This window comes from Sarcophilus harrisii, chromosome 2 (genome assembly GCF_902635505.1).
Source record: "Sarcophilus harrisii chromosome 2, mSarHar1.11, whole genome shotgun sequence".
NCBI lineage: Eukaryota > Metazoa > Chordata > Mammalia > Dasyuromorphia > Dasyuridae > Sarcophilus > Sarcophilus harrisii.
Genome location: NC_045427.1, coordinates 552,225,998 through 552,248,946, shown reverse-complemented (window position 1 = coordinate 552,248,946; position 22,949 = coordinate 552,225,998). Strand labels below are relative to the sequence as shown.

Sequence of the window (22,949 nt, the reverse complement as noted above, 5' to 3'; positions counted from 1 at the left end):
CTTCTACTAGCCTCCTTCTTTCTTTTCCCCTTTCCCCTCCCACTTCCCTAATGGGTCAGACAAGTTTCTCTGTGAAATCAATTATGCCTGATAGTCTGTCTTTGAGCCAAATCTGCTAAGAATAAGATTCACACAATGTGCATCTCCCTTTTTTCTTTCCCTCAATTATAATAAGTCTTTGCCTCTTCATAAGATGTAATTTCCCTCCTTTTACCTCCATTTTCCTCTTTTTCCAGTATAATCTCCTGTCCATCTCTGGTTTCTTTTTTATATTATCACAATAAAATCCAATTAAACCTGCACTAAGTATATTCATAACAGAAATATAATTCTCAAGAGTTCTTTCCTTTTTACTTTTTTATGCTTCTCTTGATTTCTGTATTTGGAGATCAAAATTTTTGTTCAATTCTGGTCTTTTCATTAGAAATAAATATCTTTTGGAATATCAGATTCCAGACCTTTTGATACTTTAAGGTGAAAGCTGCTAGATGCTGGGTAATCCAGATTGTGGCTCCTTGATATTTGAATTATTTCTTTCTGGCTGCCTGCAATATTTTTTCCTTCATCCAATAATTATGAAATTTAGCTATGCTATTCCTTAGAATTTTAATTTTGAGATTTCAATGAATTCTTTCAATTGTGATATTACCTTCTGGTCTAGGACATAAGGGCAGTTTTCTTTGATGATTTCCTGAAAGATGTTGTCTAGACTCTTTTTTTCATCATGGTTTTCAGGAAGTCTAATAATCCTTAAATTGTATCTCCTATATCTACTTTTCCAGGTCAGTTGTTTTTCCTATGAGGTATTTTACATTTTCTTTTTTTTTTATTTTTGGGGGTTTTCTTGACTAATTCTTGATATCTTATTGAGTCATTCATTTCCATGTATTCATTTCTAATTTTTAGTGAATTATTTTCTTCAATTACCCTTTTTAGGTCCTTTTGTATTTGGCCAAATAAATTTTTAGTTGAGTCATTTTGTTCAATGGATTTTTTTCCATTTCCACAAATTCTGTTTTTCAAGAAGGTTTTTTTTCCCATTTTGTCATGTCTATTTTGTAAGGAGGTATATGCCTTTTCCATTTCATCAAGTTTATTTTGTAAGAAGTTATTTGCTTTTTCCATTTCACTAAGTCTATTTTTAAGGAGTTTTCTTCAGATAATTTTTGCATTTCATTTTCCAAACCCTCTTGCAAAGTTCTCTTTCCTTTTCCCATTTTTCTTCTAACTTTCTTTTAAGATCCTTTTTGAATTGTTCCAAGAGAGTCTTGTGAGATGGGGACCAATTCAAATCACCTTTTAAGGCTTCATTGGGAGATCTGGAGATGATCTGCTTTTGAAGTCCTCAGGGTTTGAAATCTTTTCTCTTTGTCTGTAAAAAAACAAAAAACAAAAAACAAAAAAAAAAAACTATTTATGGTCAGAGTTCTTTTTGCTTTTTTGTTCATTTTTTGAAAGGTTGAGGTCTGCTTTTAGAGCAAAGGGGAGATTGTCCAAGCTTCCTCTGTAGGTAACACTGACTGCACAAGATCTGTGCTGACTAACTTCCAGTGTTGGGTGGGTGTGAACAGATCCCATGTTATTCTGGCATTCAAAGGCTAACTGTTTGCCTTTTGTATTTGTGTTGGATGTCTTGCAGCTAATCTGCTGATCTATTGGCTTGCAACCAAGACAGGATAGTCAATACTGCTGTAGATTCCCCTTTTTATATTCCCTGGTGCAGGACACCACACTGCCCTGGGTCCGCACTATGCCTGTGCTTGGCCCCTCCTTCCATGCTCAATTGAAACAGACCTTTTCTGAAGTTCTTCCAAAATATTTTCTGCTGGAAATTTGTTACATTCTGAATATTTGTGAGTTATTTCACTCCAAAACCAGTTCAGAGGCTTGATTTGGCATTTATTTGAGGGAGATTGGGAACTACTCAGATAAGGATGTTTTCTCTCTGGCATTTTGGCTTCTCATTGAGGAATTTTTCTTAAAATAATAAGCAGCGTCTATCTAAAATCATTAGCAAGCATTATTTGTAATGGGAAGAAATTAGTATAAGATCAGGGGTAAAACTACTATGCCTGTTATCATAACTATCTTTCAATATTATGTTAAAAATTTTACCTTTAGCAATAAGAGAAGAAAATAAATTGAATGAAGCTGAATAAAGAACAAAGAAATAAAACTATTATTCTTTGCAGATGATATGACGGTATACATAGAGAATCCTAGAGAATCAACCAAAAAGCTACTTAAAACAATTACTAACTTTAACAAAGTTGCAGAATGTAAAATAAACCCACATAAATTATCAACATTTTTTATAAATTATCAATAAAGACCAGCAGCAAGAGATAGAAAAAGAAATTCCATTTAAGATAACTGTAAATAATGCAAAATATTTTGGAGTCTACTGCTAAGACAAACCCAGGAATTATATGAACACAATTTCTTGTGTTCACTTTTCCCACAAGTATAGGCAGACCTAAATATAGAAAAACTGTAATTGCTCATGGGTAGGCATAGATATTATAATAAAGATGAAAATGTTATTTAAATTAACACTTATTCACTACCATGCCAATAAAGCTACAAAAGTTTATTTTATAGAAATATAACAAATTTCACATGGAAGAACAAAAGGTTAAGAATCTCAAGAAAATTAATTTTTTTTAAATTCCAAAGATGGTAACCCAGTAGCACCAAATTTAAAACTCTATTATAATGTAGCAATCATCAAAACCATTTAATATCAGCTAAAAAATAGAGTGGTGACTCTGCAAAATAGGTTAGGTACACCAGACACAATAATCAATGAGTATAGTAATCTACTGTTTGATCAATCCAAAGACTTTAACTTCCAGGATAAAAACCCATTATTTCACAAAATTTGCTGCAAAAACTGGGAAATTGTGTGGTAGAAACTAGGCATAGACTATTGTTTCACACCCTATACCAAAATAAAAGAAAATAATAAATGTTGTAGATTTGAGAAAATTGGGACACTAATACATTATTGGTGGAGTTGTGAACTGATCTAACTTTTCTACAAGGTTATTTGAAACTATGCCCAAAAGGTAATCAAACTGGGCATACTCTTTGATCCAGAAAAACTACTACTAGATATGTATCCTAAAGAGATATTAAAAAGGGAAAAGGAACCACATTCACAAAAAAAATTATAGCAGTTCTATGTGTTTTGGCAAAGAATTGGAAATTGAGGAGATATTCATAAATTGGAGAATGGCTGAATAAGTTGTGGCACATGCATATGATGGAATACTATTGTTCTATAAGAAATGATGAGCAGGAATATTTCAGAAAAACCTGGAAAAACTTATACAAATTGATGCTGAGTGAAAAGAGCAGAACTAGAAAAATATCATACATACTAATAGCAACATTGTGTGATGATTGATCATGATTGACTTAGCTCTTTTCATCCATATAATGATCCAAGACAATTTCAAAAGACTTGTGATGAAAATTCATATTTGTATCCAGAGATAGAACTATGGAATCTGAATGCAGATCAAACCATACTATTTTCACTTTTTTGTTGTTTTGTTGTTTTTTTTCTTTCTCATGGTTTTCCCCTTTTGTTCTGTCTTCTTTCACAATATGACTAATATGGAAATATATTTATATGATTGTACATGTATAATCTATATCAGATTGCTTGTTATTTTAGAGGGGAGGGAAGAAGGGAAAAATATATAGCTCAAAATTCTGTAAAGATAAATGCTGAAAATTATCTTTACATATAATTGAAAAATACTATTAGTAAAATAATTACATAAACTACAACATATTTGTAAAAGCTGTGGGATAATGAAATCTATGTTCTAGAAAAATTATTTTGGCATTTGTGTGGAGGATGGTGAAAAAAGGAAAAAAGGGAAACAGGTAGATGTCTTTGGGAGTTTATTACAATAGGTTTGTGAGAGATGTAAGGTGATACAAAAGAAGTATCAAGTAATTGTACAATATTTCAGAGTCTGATTCTTTTTCTACAGCAAAATAACGTTTTGGTCAGGTATACTTATTGTGTATCTAATTTATATTTTAATATATTTAACATCTACTGGTCATCCTGCCATCTAGGGGAGGGGGTGGGGGGGGTAAGAGGTGAAAAATTGGAACAAGAGGTTTGGCAATTGTTAATGCTGTAAAGTTACCCATGTATATATCCTGTAAATAAAAGGCTATTAAATTAAAAAAAAAAAGAAAAAAAAAAGAAGTAGCAAGGATATTTTTTTAAGTTTTCTTTATTCTGAGTTTAGTAAACAAAATAAAGTAGATCTTTATATAATAGAACAGAAAAAGAAGGCTGTACATGAAGCTGCATATCTTTATGATACAGCTTCCTTTTCTTTTTAAGTACGTTTAAATTTAGCCAATAGTTTTCAAGGCTCTCTTGGTTATCTTTGCTTCTTTCTGACCTTCCTCTAGTTCTTTATTCTGCATTTAAGTTTTAAAAGATATCGGGTCAAATTAACAAGACTTGGCAATAAATTAGACATATGCTAAGAGGGATGAAACAAAGTAAAGAATAACTGAAGATAGCTCCAACAATACTGTTGTACTGAGACAATGATGAAGGGGATGTTTTCAGAGAAACAGAGCGAGATTTCTATGAACTGATACAAACTGAGAAAAGAGCGCTTAGCCAGGAGAACAAATCATAGAATAACAATACTATTGTAAAGACTAACAGTTTTGAAAGACTTCAGAATCTGATCAATACAATGGCCAGCCCCCATTCCCTTATAGAAGACTCATGATGAAGCATTCTGCCTCCTGACAAAGAGGATGAAATCAGGGTATTACAGATACATACACATATACATGCACACACATATACATACACACACATGTGTAATGTTCTGGTTAGCTTTCTGGAGGTCTCGGGACCAACCTTGATTTCAGCAGAATAATCACCATGAGAATAGTCAGGGATAAAGTCCAAAAGTCTTTATTGTCTCCTTCACATTCTATCTCCTTCACCTGAGGCTCAACTAGCTTTTCTGGAGGCCCTCAGGAATGGCTCTTGGTTTCAGTGCAGGAAATGCAGGAGAGCCACCACAAGGCTGATCAAAGATGGAATGAATCTCTTCCTGTCCTTGTTGGCTCTTATATATACTATTATAGGTACATCATCATAGGTGTCAACTTGTAGAACTATACTAAGTACTAAATACATGTAAACTAGAGAATCATTATCTTAATTCCACTGAGTTAACACCTTCTTGTTAAATCAATCATACTGAGTTCCTGTCCTTTACACACATGCACATACATATACATGTTTGTAGATATGTGTGTAAGTATATATATATATATAAATATATATATATATATGTATACAGACATAAACAAATACATACATACACGTGACATGTCAATGTGAGAATATGCTGTATTGTGGCCCAGAGGAGTAAAAGTAGTGTGATATCCGAAATCTCTGAGAACTGCCCACTCCTTTTTTTATTCCACTCTTAACAGTGTGTTGGCTCAACTTTTCCTCCAAACTAGCTACAGTTTCCACTCAGAGAAGTGCTCCAATCTATTGGCATTTGGGGTCACCACTTTTCTTAATGAGTAGTTGAGATGTGCCATAGGTTTTTGACCCATGAACTATTTAGTCATTGGAGTATCACAAAAGTGCTTTGGATTGTTACTATCAGCATAAAACTAATTTCATGTGCCTTCTTATTTAGTCAAGGATACTATATCTCTTCAAACTTTTCTTACACTTTCGTTTTGATGGAGCTAAATGCTACCTCTTTAAAGACAGATGAGCAATCTTGGTTGTAAACCCTGTGAAGTTCTTGTTTTTCATTTAACAGCTTCTGAATTTGCTCATCATTTTTGTGAAACCAATCTTGATGTTTGTAAGTGTTCTGGTGCAGATGAGTAAAAGCAGTGCAATATCCCAAATCTTTGGAAACTGCCCATGCTTTCTTTTTTTTGATTCATTGTTACCAACAGTGTATTGGCTGGACTTTCCCTCCAAGCTAGCTACAAACAATTCCCACTCAGAGAAGTGCTCTAATCTGTTGGCATTTGGGGCCACCACTTTTGCTGAATGCAAATGTTTAACTTAGAGGGCATTAGTCTATGATCAGTTCAGCACTGTGTGCTATACATTTCCTTTGTCATTCTCACATATTGTCTGTCTCTTCTCTTTACAGTGACATAGTCCATTAAATGACAGTGTTTATTGTGAGGTTACATTTATGAATTTTAGTGTGTTTAGGTAAACAAAATACAGTGATAATGATGAGAGAGTCATGAGATATACAAGTAAGTCCTTATTGCTGTTGCTGTTTCCATCTACATTTCTTCTAAGAACTCTGAAGCGTTTTAGCTGTGTGTACTCATACATTAAAATCACTCAGAATTATTAAATTGTACTCTTTTTGCACAATTGTCTTCATAAAATTTTTCTTTGATCTTATCAAGGCCCATGATGTTGGGAACCATTTACTAATGATGATGGAATATCACTCTTTTCCAAGTGACATCTATACTGTCATGAGCTTGTCATTCACTCTTTTTGAGAGGCATACAAGTTTTTTTTTTACTAAACAAGTTTTGATTGCAACATTTATTCCAGGTTCATAGTACTCCCTATTATAGTAGCCAGTCCAAAAAGTGTTATTAAGCACTGACTTTGGTAAGCTGGCCTTAATTTGCCAGTATTGCATTACTCAGGTTGTTATTTAGCTGTGATATTTTCTGAGTTCCCTTCAACAAGAACTGCTTGTCTTTCAGGAATACTGGATTACTTGCTGTCAATAAGTGTGTGCACATTCCATATATCAATGGTGAGTAGAATTATCTTCTTTTTATTATAACTTTTTATTGACAAAACATATGCATGGATAATTTTTCAACATTGACCCTTGCAGAAAGATTTGATGAAGATCATTTTTCGGGCACTTTTTTATCCCTTTCCTCACACCAGAGGTAAGCAGTATGGTCCTTTAAAAAGGTACTAAGACACCCTCAAAGCTGTTACATTTCAGTGATGCTTCAGTCCAATGAGAAGACTAGATACTTTTGGTCACCTGTGCGCAGTTTGTTACTATAGCTCCCAGCATATTTATACTGGCTGCTGTATCACTTTCCCATGACCACATGACTTTGAAATAGATAAAAATGGTGAAATAGTATAGGTGATATCTTTTGATTTGTGCATAATTTTTAAGTAAGGCTGAGTTGCACAATTGTCAATCTTACTCTCTTCTAGGGTTGTGGAAGTTCAGTGTCAAGACATAAGTCAACATAACTGCCAATAGCTCAGGATACCATGGATGACCTTGACATCTTTAATATCTAACCATGTTCTGAGCTCTTCACACCACCTGCTTCAGCTGACTTTATGGCCCTTTGAAACATATTGTTCACATCTGCCCATTCTACCAGGGGAAAGCTTCACATGGTTAGGGTAGACACCCCCTTTATTCACCAGTGGGTTTAAGACCTATCAGTTACCCTCACTCAGATTTAGCCTGGCTTCTAAAACAGTTTATTTAAGTGTGACATCTGTGAACATGACAGTTGGGTGGCAGGTAGACACCAATGTTGAAAATCAGTCTGAAAAGGTGCAATACCTCTTATATCATAAATTTTAGTCTACCCTGACAACCATACACTCTGGTAAGAAATGGATACTAAAGGTGGATGAAACTCCCTGAAAAGAGCTTGACAAGCCATCATTCCAGAGGTGTCAACTTTCCCTGAAAACCTTATTAACCAATGGATAAAACTTAAATTGAGAATGCCTTTCAACATTCTGAATTTGAGCAAGTATGATGAAGATTCCTCTGGAGAACTGAAAGTTGTTGGAACTCATAATGTTAACAATTTGAGTACAATTCAGTGAAACCGAGCAGATATGAAGAGTTGAGCTTGGGAGGCAATCTGCACTGAGGCAGTGAGACAATAAGGCTAGCTAGACAGACAAGAATGTAGATGAGCACTCAGCATTTGCAAGGTCTAGCAACAGTTATAAGGGTTAGAGTGAAGAGAAGGGTTTTTCTATTCAGGGGGGCAGGACTGGTAAGAGAAAGGAAAAGTCCAATGAACTGATGTACAGAATGTTATGTTGGCAGAAATATAAGCATGGGAGGGGGTGGGGAAGGGGGGAGGAACCAAGTATTGGTACTGGACTCAGAGTTGAGTGGGAAGAGTTTTTTAGAATAGGATAATAGGTCAGAGCAAGATCAGCATCAAGAATGATGCTAAGTCAACTGACCTATGAAATCACCAGTTCTTATATCTCTAGGCCTAGGTATTGGGTTGGACTCACTCCACAGGTTCACAGGTTAGGTGACCCTAGATGGAGGAATGCAAGAACACCGAGTTAAGTCACTCAATAGAAAAGTCATGGAGAGACAACATATTACAATGGAAAGAACACTGGTTTTAAAATAGGAAAAAACGTATTCAAGTTCTACATTCCACACTAGGAATGACTTTGAATAAGTTGTTTAAGCCCTCTGAGTCTTATTTTTCTTTTTCATATGTAAAATAGAGATAACTGTACTATGAATTAGACCTGACATTTTCTCCATATGTGGAACTCCCAGAGTAGACACTGTCTCTGATCAGTAACTCATCTTAGACTTATTGTTACTTATAGTTACAGAAGGTTACTTGAGGGCAATGAGGGATTAAATGGGTTACATAGCAAGAATGTGTCCAAAGCAGAACTTATACCTATATCTGCCAATTATATAAAACTTTAATCTATTCTCATGTGTGCTATTTTATGAATTAAACTATTAAAAAGAAAAGTTATAATTTTCATCTAGCCTTCAAACCCCAGGAGCAGATATTTAGGAGTTTTGCCACATGGTAAAGCAATGCTCCTTGCCAAAAGCCCTTTTGTTATAATTGTAGAGAAAATGATCAACTTATCATAATCAATATGTACCTAGGTGAAGGAGGAGCCATGAAAATGGCTCCATGAAAATGGAAGAAGGGAGATTTACAATTCAAAGTTTTCTTTCTTGTATAGTGCCTATTTATATTTGAACACTTTCCAAAGAGATAATTTTTCTATTTTACGTTTGATAAACAGTATGGAACACATAATTGTAAGTGGAGGGAAAAATGTTTATATTCTTTCCAATATGGACCACTATATATTTTATGTGTCAATGCATTTTACTAGCATTCTTTAGCCTTAGCAAAAAGAACTAAATTTCTTAGAAAAAAAATACCAATAACAAAATATTCTTTATTGAAATTTTTCCACTGATCCAAACAGACAAGAACTAATATTCTTTCCCATTCGTTTATCCTTCCATCCATTCACTCCACAGAGTTATTTTCTTAACATTTTAGAAAAAAAAATTTTTAAACAAGACACACCACTACTCAAGAGGACCACATGCAATAAAGGAGGTACTTTTTATGGGTCCAAATTATGAAAGTTTTGCTCATGATGGAGACTGTCATGTAATCATTCATACACTGTCCAAATCCCAACCTTTAATAGTACTTAGGATATTGCTTTATGTTGATGAGATCTTAATGATCCCTAAAAGCTATCCTCTCCTGTCATGAGCACTGCCAGGATTTCTTTTAAATTGTTTTGAAACTACTCTAGGCAGTGCTGAATAACAGGAATTGACATTACCATCTCATTTGAAGGTTTCCAAAGTGCTGCCTTCCTTCACAACAACCCTATGATGGGAAGTAATGCAATCCTGTTAGTGTGTGTGTGTGTGTGTGTGTGTGTGTGTGTGTCTGTGTCTGTGTTTTCTGGAGCTGTGATTTCATAAGCTCTTTATATATATGTGGAGATATATATATATAATATATATATATATATATATATATATATATATATATATATATATATATATATACCTAGAGGGGCCAAGGAGTTATGTTAATGGTTATAGAGTCAATACAGATTAAAACTAGAACTGGAACCCAGTACTTCTAGACTGTGAGGTTGGCTTTCTGTCTTCTAAGTCATGATGCCTCTCTTCTTCATTTTTAGAAAGGAAAAAATAGAGAGGTTAAAAGGCTTGCTTACAGTAACAGATAATTAGAAACAACGTTAATTTACAAACTCAAGGACAAAACTCTGAATTCCTTCATTTATTTTGTCTTCTACACCATAATACCTATGCATGAATTTGTCATTCCAAATTATTGATAGTCTAAACAAAATTAATCCATAGTTGAAGTAGTGACATTTTAGGATCTATAAGAATAATAGTTGAATATTTAACATGTATTGGTCAACCTGCCATCTGGGGGAAGGGGTGAAGGGAAGGAGGGAAAAAGTTGGAACAAAAGGATTTGCAGCTGTCAATGCTGAAAAATTACCTATGCATATACATTGTAAATAAAAAGCTGTAATAAAAAAGGATTTTGAACTCTCAAAAAAAGAATAATAGTTAACATTTATATATAATTGATGATGTATTCTTATCTCTTTTTTACTTACAATGGTATCATATTTCAAATATTACTTACATAGAAAATTGAGACTCAGAGAATTTCAAAGACTTTTCTGAGGTGATATAGTTAGTAAGTGGGGTAAACAATATCTGAACTGCCTAAACTGTATTTAGAACAAAATGGTGCAAAAATATAGCATAATGGAAATATTGAAATTAGAATTGGCAAGGACTGGATTCAGACTCTACCTTGGATACTTACTAACTATGTTACTATAGGGAAGCCTATTGTTGGAATCTTTACAAAGTGTTAAGCCATTGGAATTGATTTAATCTTAGAAAGAGTTATTTTGGGCCAAAACTTGAACTAGGTACTAAGTACAACTGATGGAAATAATGCTTGTGTTCACACCTTTAGAGAGCTCATTAAGTATCTAAGTACTCAATAGAGTTCACACGTGTAGGCTTAGTCCGAATTCACACCTCCCTTGAAGTTCTTAGGACCAGAGAGCATTCTATGAGATAACCCAGAATCCCTCTCCCTCCAGAAGGTGGAGTTAACCTTTGGGAGATCACATAAATATAGGGAGCTTTTGAAGCTTGAACTTACTTCTTCTGGTGGAACTGGCTGGAGGTACTTACTTGAGGTACTTACTTGAGTTAGTTACTTGAGGAGTTACTAGAAACTCTGGGAGCTCGAGAGAGTTTTACTTGGAGTCGGAGAGAGCTCTTGGAACCCACAAGCCCTATCTTCAAAGCAAGAGATTTATTGCATCTTCTATCTTGGTGCTGGCTGGAGGCTGAAGAAAGCAGAGGCAGAAGCCAAGGACAAAGCTGAAAGATCTCTTGGAACCTGGCAGAGAGATAGGCCTCAACTAACGGGGCTAATTTGGAAGGAGAAATAAACGTTTAATAAGGGGTTGAGGAAAGGCCATGAGGGAACACCGGACTTCAAAACGTGCTCGCTGCAGGACTCCTTCTCCCACCTCAGAGCACGCCGCTGCCCGAGCTGCCGCGGAGCCCGATTACGACGCCGATCCCCAGAGCTGGGAGACCGAGCGGCTGTGCTCTTTCCTCCACGAGCGCGGCTTCTGCAACCCGATGCTGCTCAGGAGCATTCGAGAAAACAAAATCGGAGGCACTCAGCTGCTCAGCTTTGATGAATCGCTTCTTGAAAATCTTGGAGTAAGTTCTTTAGAAGAAAGACAGAAACTGTTGGATTGTATCGATCAACTGAATCAAGACCATGAAGAGACAATGAAGATATTTAATGATCCTGTTCATGGCCATATAGAACTTCACCCTCTTCTTATCCGAATCATTGACACACCTCAATTTCAACGACTTCGATATATTAAACAGGTGGGAGGCGCTTACTATGTTTTTCCAGGTGGCTCACACAACCGATTTGAGCATTGTCTAGGTGTTGGGTATCTAGCAGGATGTCTGGTCCACGCACTGCATGAAAAACAGCCTGAACTACAAATAACTGAGCGGGATATGCTGTGTGTTCAAATTGCTGGGCTTTGTCATGATCTAGGTCATGGACCATTTTCACACATGTTTGATAGAAGGTTTATTCCCCGTGCTCGCCCAGGATATGATTGGAAGCATGAAATGGGTTCAGTCAAGATGTTTGAGTACCTGGTTAATGTCAATGGAATTGAAAATGTAATGAAGAAATATGGACTTGTTCCAGAAGAAGATATATGTTTTATCAAAGAACAAATTGCAGGACCTCTTGATTCAACAGAAGAGAGTTCTTCGAGGCCGTACAAAGGGCGACCTGAAGAGAAAAACTTTCTTTATGAGATAGTGGCTAATAAACGCAATGGCATTGATGTGGATAAATGGGATTATTTTGCCAGGGATTGCCACCATCTTGGAATTCCAAATAACTTTGACCATAAGCGCTTTATTAAGTTTGCTCCTGTATGTGAAGTAGACAATAAGAAACATATTTTCACCAGAGACAAGGAAGTTGGAAATCTGTATGACATGTTCCATACATGTAACTGCCTGCATCCAAGAGCTTACCAGCACAGAGTTGGCAACCTCATTGAAATGATGATTACACATACCTTCCTTAAAGCAGATCCCCATATAGAAATCGAAGGTAGTGGGGGGGGGGGGGGAAGTACACGCTTTCTACAGCAATTGATGATATGGAAGCCTACGCAAAACTTACAGATAACATTTTTCTGGAGATTTTGCAATCTCGTGATCCCAAATTAGCTGAGGCACAAGAGAGTTTACTGAAAATTCAAAGTCGTAAACTATACAAGTTTGTGGGTGAAACTCAGCCAACAGGGCAAGAGAAGATTAGAATGGAGCAATATGAGCAGCTTCCAAAAGATGTTGTTGTTTCCACACCAGAACTTACAGATCTAAAAGTTGAATTAAAGGCTAAAGATTTCATAGTTGATGTTATCAACATGGATTATGGAATGTAAGAAAAAAATCCTATTGATCATGTTTCTTTCTATTGCAAGAGTGACCAAAGTAAAGCAGTCTTGATTACAAAAAATCAGGTTTCACAGCTTCTACCTGAAAAATTTACTGAACAGCTTATCTGAGTGTACTGTAAGAAAACAGATAAGCAAAGTTTAGAGGCTGCCAGGCAGTATTTTATTCAGTGGTGCATGAACAAAAACTTCACCAAACCACAGGATAGTGATGTTGTGGCCCCAAAACTAACACCTATGAAAGCAAGTTGGAATCTCCGGTGTAGAGACCAAAGTCCAGATCATAATAGAGAGTGTTCTAACAGCAAAACCAACCTTTTTCAGGGAAAAAATTAATAGAATGGGAATTTCCACTTATCTGCTTCTTAGAAAGAGATCTGCCCAATCACAATGCTGCAAGAAGGTTTCATCGCACCTATCCTCTCTTCCTTGGCCTCTTCAAACAAAGCTGTTGTGTATATATCCCTCAATCAGAAGCTGATCCAAATGGAAATAAATCACACCAACTTTTTCTTTCAAATATACTTGGGGAGCTGAGAGCTACAAACAGAGAAATTTTAATGTAATCAATATTTATAATAAATTCCATAGTAATTTCAAGATTTTAGTTGCAATAGAGCCATTTTATGTGAGGGAACAAGAAAATTTTATATCGCTTAGGTATATATATATATATATATATATATAGACTGCAGGAAAAGCATTTTTTCAAATTTGGCATGGTATCTATAACTCTTAATTCTTTATGTTAAAAAAAAAATAAGAAGAATCATCCTTTTTATACCTTCAATTCCTGGGGGAGAAAAACTGTGTTAAAAATTTATGGGAAAGGGGTAGCTAGGTGGCACAGTGGATAGAGCACCAGTCCTGAAGTCAAGAGGGCCCCAGTTCAACGCTGGACTCAGACACTTAACGTTTCCTAGCTGTGTGACCCTGCACAAGTCACTTAGCCCCAATTGCCTAAGGGGGGGGGGGGAGCAAATAAGGATTATACATTATCTTCCCTCTGAATGAATGAATGAATTGGTCAGCTGAGTAAGAAAGTACTGCCTCTGATGTCTGTTCTCCAATTCTTTTTATATTATACAACATGGGAGTTCTTAGGGCCTTGAACAAATCATTTTGTCCAGTGACAAGAGGAAATGAGGTTAGGGAAAAAAGGGGTGGCGAAAATAAAAAGTGATGTTTTCAGAATTATTGTGCTGTACAAGTGTTTTTTTATTCAGATTATGTATCCAAGGGCGGGAATATAATAACAAAGATTGTCTTATTTCTGCAAAATGCTATTGTTGAATCATGCTTGACTCTGGAACTTTATATCCTAAATCCCTGTCATTATCATGCACACCTTGGGGAGGTAGGGGCAGAAGATCAGAATCTGTTTGCATTTTTGTCCCATTGAGGAAGATGCACTTTATTTTATGTTTGCCTTCCTACTTAAGCTATCAAATTTAAATTTTGCTTAAGAAACACTTTTGCTGTTGGTGTGCAAACTTTGGTAATTCCATCACTGGAATTAAATAGTCTCTTGTTAAGACCATAGCATTTTTAAAAATTGATTGCTGTGACAAGTGTGGAGAAATACAGCAATGAAGCTTTATGAATGTATCTCCAAATAATCTGCTCTCTCAGGACTTCTTTCATGCTACTTGTCATTATCCGTCTGCTACTGGACCCATGGTTTACCCAAGATTATTTTTTTATCCAACAAGAGAAACCTGTTTCATCTTGGCCACAAATGTTTCATTCTCTCATCAACCCATTCGTCCTGTGAGTGTAGATGGCAGTTAGCTCAATCTGTGTAACTTCATTCCTATCCCATGACATTTATGAAAACACCTTGTCAATAAATAAATATCTGTGAACAGATTAAGGATAAGGCAGACTGGATGATAAATCACCTCTGCTGTTCACATCCCTGCATGTGACTCACACAAAATGAGTGAAAAACTGCGCTGGGAAACAGACTAAACAGCTACTGAATATCATCCTAATCATTCAACGAGCCCAGTGGTAAATACTTACACTTTGTGCTCACTCGACAGTGAGCGGCAAAACCTACTAACAGATGCCAACTGCATTTCCACCTTTTGCTGAAGAGGCTTGATAGGAGCACTTGTTTCAATTTGTATTGTGCATCACAACTATAAAAAATGGCTTTAAGAATTCCACAGAACCACCATTTATAAAGTGCTACCATCAATATCGTGTTACTGCATTTTGTCCGGGCTGTGGCCAAAGTCTATGGTAAAGGTTCATCAGTACCCCCTACTGCCAATCCCACCCTTTCTAAACGTGAGAGAACTGTCCAGCATACAAAGAACCAATTTCACAAACCTACTGGTAAACAAATATATTTATATAAGTGGAACCTCAGGATGTCAGACTGATACCTTTGGTCTTTTTTAACAAAAAAGTCCACACTGCAATCTCCTAAACACTGGTGTGTGCATTTCACAATGAAGAACAGTGGCATTGCAGTGCCAAAGAATGAGGGCAGCATCACTGGTGAGAGCAGCATGCTAGCATTTGTAAGATGGGCTGCCTCCATCACAGCATTGGACTCTGTCCCTCAGGATCCATCTCATTGCTGCCAGGAGGAGGAGGAATAGGTAGAATATCCAGCTCATCCACTTGAGGTGTTGGATGCATGACCACCAGCTGGTCCTGGGGAATGTCTGTGGCAGCTGCTGCTAGGTTTGTGATAGACTTACTTTTCACACACTGGAAGTCCACATGCCCACTTTTTCCTTTCTCCTTCTCCCAGGACATGCAAATAAATGGTCTTTGGACATAGTTGTAGATTACTTCTGGGTGCCTACCAGGCCTTTTCTTGATTCTCTTTGTAAGTGGGATACCCTTCTATACCCAATCAAATCTTCTTAAGACCTCGCTCCTTCAAGACAGATTTGGCCACATCTCTATTTTCAATGTATTTGAAAAACCTATACAACTTTGTGCTATAAATAATATGTGAATATTCTTCTCCCATCTGTGGAGGGTATTCTTCATCCCAATCAACCACGTCATCATCTGTGAGTACCACTATATGACACTCTCTTTCACCACTTTGGGCACTGGCCACCATGAGAGGGAGGATCATTTCCTCTAAATAAAATTCAAATTGTCTACAAGCACCATCATTTGATAATTCATGCATGAGGGCACTGAAATCTCTACATTTTATAGTACTATATTCAAAAGAGATACAAAGATAGTCACATGCTTCTCTTAGCTCAAGAATAGATATGCCATCAGGACAATGGATTATTCCAGTCTTGTGGTAATCCAAAATAGCTCGAAATACAGTAGAACCAATTCCCTCAGCTACTTCATACTCTCCTTTCTCATTAGAACGTGTGAAGTTGTGTTCTCTTCCAGATCGAAACATCCTGCCCAACATTGTATTTGGCTGTGCAGTAAAAATAGATGGATCTACAACAAATCTAGTATTATCCACAATTAGTGTTACTCACTCTGATGTTCTTATACTTCGAGCTCCCTCCTTTGCATTCTCCTACACAAATATCATTTCCCCACAAGTCTTACAACCACCATCTGAACTTGACTGACTACTGTTTCTGCTGTTGTTTCCAACACTGCTACTGGAACCATTGGGGGATGCTTTTTGAAGATGAGGACTGCTTGGGCGGGAAGAACTATGATCTTTTTCTCGTTCAATGTGATGCTGTCAAGTGGGAGAAGTAACATTTCTAATACATGGAATAAGTTGTGATTCTGCTCTCTCATGGGATGAGTCACGGGATCTGTTGCTTGACCTTTGTCTATCTCTGGATCTCTCATGTCCACCACTAGCACCATGTAAGCTCATTTTGGTGTGGTCCACTCCTCCTTTAGCAACACAAGATGGGGTACCTGATTGCTGATAAGGAACTCAGGAGGATATAAAAATCTTCTCCCATGCCAGCCTTGCAAACTCAAACCTGCAGGCAGCCCCGACGCATCGGCGGGGGTCGGGGGCCGCGAGCGGGCAGCGCCTATCTCACAGCCTGGGGGATCGCCCCTCTTCAGCTGGCGCGGTTGCGGCGGCCACTGCTGAGGCAGGAGCTGCCAGGGCCAGCCCAGGAGATTGATTGCAGGCCAGCTCCACCTCCTCCTCTTGCAAGAGCCTGTGGGCCTGAGGATTTATGTACACCTTGTTTCAAGTGAGCCCCTCAAGAAACCCCCTAATATGATTTGATTTTCTATTGGTATTTTCATCTCCCTTCCTGAGATGTCAGGGAAGGCGTGATCACCTTTTTGGAGTTTTCACCTCCTTAAGAAGTCAAGGAGGTTATGATCGCCTATGTTCTAAATCAAAAGAAAAGGGGAGATGTTGGAATCTTTACAAAGTGTTAAGCCAGTTATTTTGGGCCAGAACTTGAACTAGGTACTAAGTACAACTGATGGAAACAATGCTTGTGTTCACACCTTTAGAGAGCTCATAAGTATCTAAGTACTCAATGGAGTTCACACGTGTAGGGCTTAGTCCGAATTCACACCTCCCTTGAAGTTCTTAGGACCAGAGAGCATTCTATGAGATAACCCAGAATCCCTCTCCCTCCAGAAGGTGGAGTTAACCTTTGGGAGATCACATAAATATAGGGAGCTTTTGAAGCTTGAACTTACTTCTTCTGGTGGAACTGGCTGGAGGTACTTACTTGAGGTACTTACTTGAGTTAGTTACTTGAGGAGTTACTAGAAACTCTGGGAGCTCGAGAGAGTTTTACTTGGAGTCGGAGAGAGCTCTTGGAACCCACAAGCCCTATCATTGAGGCAAGAGATTCATTGCATCTACCTTGGTGCTGGCTGGAGGTGAAGAAAGCAGAGGCAGAAGCCAAGGACAAAGCTGCAAGATCTCTTGGAACCTGGCAGAGAAATAGGCCTCAACTAACGGGGCTAATTTGGAAGGAGAAATAAACGTTTGCATTTTTACCAGCTGGCTGCGATTTTGGAGTAATTATTTATTTCAACTGAGACTAAGGTCGCCTCCAGAAAACCACCACAGCCTGTGGTTTTTTTTCCTTTTTTTTTTTATTTTATTATTATTTTTTTAATAGCCTTTTATTTACAGGATATATGCATGGGTAACTTTACAGCATTAACAATTGCCAAACCTCTTGTTCCAATTTTTCACCTCTTACCCCTCCACTCCCTAGATGGCAGGATGACCAGTAGATGTTAAATATATTAAAATATAAATTAGATACACAATAAGTATACATGACCAAAACGTTATTTTGCTGTACAAAAAGAATCAGACTCTGAAATATTGTACAATTAGCTTGTGAAGGAAATCAAAAATGCAGGTGTGCATAAATATAGGGATTAGAATTCAATGTAATGGTTTTTAGTCATCTCCCAGAGTTCTTTTTCTGGGCATAGCTGGTTCAGTTCATTACTGCTCCATTGGAAATGATTTAGTTGATCTCGTTGCTGAGGATGGCCTGGTCCATCAGAACTGGTCATCATATAGTATTGTTGTTGAAGTATATAATGATCTCCTGGTCCTGCTCATTTCACTCAGCATCAGTTCGTGTAAGTCTCTCCAGGCCTTTCTGAAATTATCCTGTTGGTCATTTCTTACAGAACAGAAATATTCCATAATATTCATATACCATAATTTATTCAGCCATTCTCCAACTGATGGACATCCATTCAGTCTCCAGTTTTTAGCCACTACAAAAAGGGCTGCCACAAACATTCGTGAACATACAGGTCCCTTTCCCTTCTTTATAATCTCTTTGGGATATAATCCCAGTAGTAACACTGCTGGATCAAAGGGTATGCACAGTTTGATAACTTTTTGAGCATAGTTCCAAACTACTCTCCAAAATGGTTGGATTCATTCACAACTTGTGGTTTTTTTTCCTATGTAAAATGGAGATAATAATAACCTACAGACATAATGTGAGTTTCAAATGAGATAATATATTCAAAATTCTTTGCACACTTCAACATAAATGTCATCCATTTCTTTATTATTTTATTATTAATAGCTAACATTTATGCAGTGTTTTAAGATTGACAAAACATTTTACATGCATTATCTCACTTGAGAGTCCCAAAAACACTTTGGGAAAATAATTACCAATCTCATTTTAAAGATGAAGAGACTAAAATTGATAGATACTAAGGGATTTTCTTAGGTCACAGAGCTAGTAAGTATTTTAGGTAATATTTAAAGGCAGATCTTCACTCTAAGTCTAATGCTTTATTCACCATTACAATTTTTAACCATGTAAATATTTATAGCAGCTCTTTTTATTATGGTATTGAATTGAAAATTGAGGAGATGCACTTCAGTGGCTGAAAAAGTTGAGGTATATGAGAATTAAGGAATAGTCTTTGTGATGTAAGAAATGATAGCAGGGCAGTTTCAGAAAAATCTGGGAAGACTTCTATAAATTGATTCAAAGTGGCATTAGCACAACCAAGACAACATTGTAAACAGTAATAGCAGCATTTTAAGAATGATCAACTAGGAAAGACCTTGCTACTCTAATCACTACAAAGATTCCAGACCGTTCCAAAAGACCCATAATGGAAAAAGACTTCCATCTCCAGAGAGAACTGGTAAACTCTGAATACAGATTAAAGTCTACTTTTTCTCCCATTTAAAAAAAAATTCTTGATTAGTTTTTATTAACATGGTTAAAATGGAAATATGTTTTGCATGAATTCTCCTCTTCCTAGTCATGGTAATTCAAACCAAAAGCAAGGGGAGAGGATAGAAGAGTAAAGAAGACAGGGTAGATTTTGGTTTTGCTTTAATTTGGATTTTATAAAGGACATAAAAGTCCTTAAGGACTTAAAGGCAAGGTCAACAGATTAACATTCTCTGTTAGATTTTACCTAACTAAATGACCTTTGACTAGAGGCCCACCAATGGGTTTTATACATAAGCAATTTGAAAAATGATTTAGCAAAATGTAGAGAGATCTATTATCAGGCAATGAATTCAGCCACAGCAACTCAAGAACAATTTTATGCACCTATTTATAAAAATGAAAGCAGATTAGAAATTGTTAATGGAATTAAGGAAATCAGGACATCAAATGTGTTATTTAGTTCATCTATATATATAATATATATAATAATAAATATAATTTATATATATAATTACTTATGCAACAAAGTATATAACTGCTTCACAATCACTACATATATTTCTTAGGAAATTGTAGCTCCCATTCATATGATATCTTACAGTTTATAAAGAACTTGATTCACAAAAAAATCTCTAAAGTATGACAAATATCTCATTTTATAAAAGAGAAAACTGAAAAAGATAGGCATGTTAAACTCATGTTGACTCACTGTCATCAGAATCTGAGTCAATAAATAGAGCAATACTTCATACCCAGATCTCTCCTGACTTTGCATCCGGTACCCTCTCTACTATATAATTGATTCTATCTCATATATAGATTAGGAATAATAATACCTGCACTGCTATCTTAGAAGATTATTCTGCAACTCATGTGAAATTGTACATTTGAAAAAATGTTTTGTAAACTGTAAAGCATTATAAATGCTCTTAAATTTTATTTGTTCTATATCATATCACCTAATTTTAAAATAATGCTTTGCTATTTTTATTATATTATTGTATATTCGTTATTATAAAAATGGAACCTGAAGAGACTTCTCATGTAGAACTTCCTCTAGGCTATTTCTTCATGGACTTACACTCTGATGACTTAGGTTCCCAGAGAGCAGTTGTTACCTTAAATTCTAAAGTATCTCAAAAGGGTATATTCTTAGGTATAGCTCATGAATTCCTCACTGGTATGCTCCCCATTAATACATAGTTAGTAGACTTTGCTCACATAACATAGAAAGAACAATAGTTATAAAACATCCTAATCTCCATAAATCTGAAGTTAACTCCCCTGTAAATGCACATAATGTGTGAAGAATGAGTTCAACTGAAGGCAAAAATAGTGAGGCACACAAAATGATACATGTGGGGCAAAGGCAATTGTTCCTAGAGTCGGTAAACTCTTTCCTTTTCATAGAATCCTCATTCCTAATCTCCACTCTCTTTTCTGCTACAGGAGTTAAATTTCTTGAAATTGTTTCCTTTTTTAAATATAAATCTCACCATTTATCTGAAGCTGCCTGGACAGTGTATCTCTGATTCTCTCTGAATGTAGTGTTTCCTATAGGTATACAGGTACATAGGGGAAGGGAATGCAGAAGTAAAATTTTTTACAACAAAGAGCATCCCAAAATTCCTAAGTAACTAAATGAAAAGGACAAGGAACAATGATATAGGTGCTGAGCAAAAACAAGCTAACTTAGCTCTTTTGTGTGAAAGATTTTGTTTCTGAAGATTTTTATGATATGAGAAAAGAAAAAAGATATGTTGATTATCATCCTTAATCTCTTCCCCAATAGGCAGTAACTGCTCTGTATCTAAAAATAACCCCATTCTGGCCAATTGCCCATTTCTATTTCAATATTTTTCCTAAAAGGAATTTCTATTAAATTTTTTCAGCTTTTTAACATTTTTTGAAAACTTTTTATTCACAAAACATAGGCATGGGTAATTTTTCAACACTGATCATTGCAAAACCTTCTGTTCCAAATTACCTCCTTTCCTCCCACTCCCTCCCCTAGTTGGCAGAAAGTCTAATACATGTTAAATATGTTAAAATATATGTTAAATCCAATATATGTATACATATTTATACAGTTATCTTGCTGCACAAGAAAAATATAATCAAGAATAAAAAAAAAACAAGGAAAGAAAACAAAATGTAAGCAAACAACAACAGAAAGAGTGAGAATGCTATGTTGCAGTCCACATTCAGTTCCCACAGTATTCTCTCTGGGTGTAGATGGCTCTCTTCATCACTGAACAATTGGAACTGGTTTGAATCATCTAATTATTGAAGAGAGCCATGTCCATCAGATTGATCATAAATTCTTAGCATCCATCAGTTCATGTAAGGCTTTGAAATCATCTCTCTGGTTGTTTCTCATGGAAAAACATTCTATAACATTCATATACCATGATTTATTCAGCCATTCTCCAATTTATGGGCATCCACTCAGTTTCCAATTTCTAACCACTACAAAAAGGGCAGCCACAAACATTTTTGTACATGTGGGTCCCTTTCCCTCTTTAAGATCTCTTTGGCATATACGCCCAACAGAAACACATCTGGGTCAAAGGGATAGTTTGGTAACTTTTTGACCGTAGTTCCAAATTGTTCTCCAGAATGGTTGGATCCATTCACAATTCCACCAACAACGTATCAGTGTCCCAGTTTTCCCACATCCCCTCTAATGTTTATCATTATCTTTTCCTGTCATGTTAGCCAATATGAGAGGTGTGTAATGGTATCTCAGTTATCTTAATTTGCATTTCTCTCATCAATACTGATTTGAAGCACCTTTTCATATGACTATAAATAGTTTCAATTTCTTCATCTGAAAATTGTTCATACCATTTCTCACCATTTATCAGTTGGAGAATGGCTTGAATTCTTATAAAGTCTCTGAGTCAGTTCTCTACATATTTTAGAAATAAGGCCTTTATTATTTTCCCAGTTTATTGCTTCTCCTTGTCCACATTAGTTTTGTTTGTACAAAAACATTTTAGCTTAATATAATCAAAATATAGCAAATATTTGATATATTTGATTATATTTCTTTGATTATATTTCTTAGCCTGTACCAAATGGTTTGGATGACCACTGCTTTATAATTTAGTTTTAGGTTTTTCACTAATTCCCTTGAAATTCTTGATCTTTTGTTCTTCCAGATGAATTCTGTTGTTATTATTTCTAGGTCAGTAAAATAGTTTCTTGGGAGTTTGATTGGTATAGCACTAAATAAGTAGGTTAGTTTAGGTAGTATTGTCATATTTATTATGGAATTTCTATTAAATTAAAAGTGATCAAATCAGAGAAAGAAACAGCAAGAGTTGAAATCCCTTTAATGAAGTTTTCTGCCTTCTTTTCATACAATACAGAGCCAGTTCTTCAAATCAAGTATAATGGTTTTAATGGTTGGAAGTGGGGCAGCATGATCCATGGCCTTAGAAAAGTCACTA

The 22,949-nt window shown here is 36.1% G+C and overlaps 2 pseudogenes; one reads left to right on the top strand and one right to left on the bottom strand.

Annotated features, from left to right (window-relative positions):
- The first annotated feature begins 11,351 nt into the window (after positions 1–11,351).
- On the top strand, positions 11,352–13,175 carry LOC116421026 (annotated as a pseudogene).
- Positions 13,176–14,873: 1,698 nt separating this feature from the next.
- LOC116421874 lies at positions 14,874–16,835 on the bottom strand (annotated as a pseudogene).
- Positions 16,836–22,949: the final 6,114 nt, after the last annotated feature.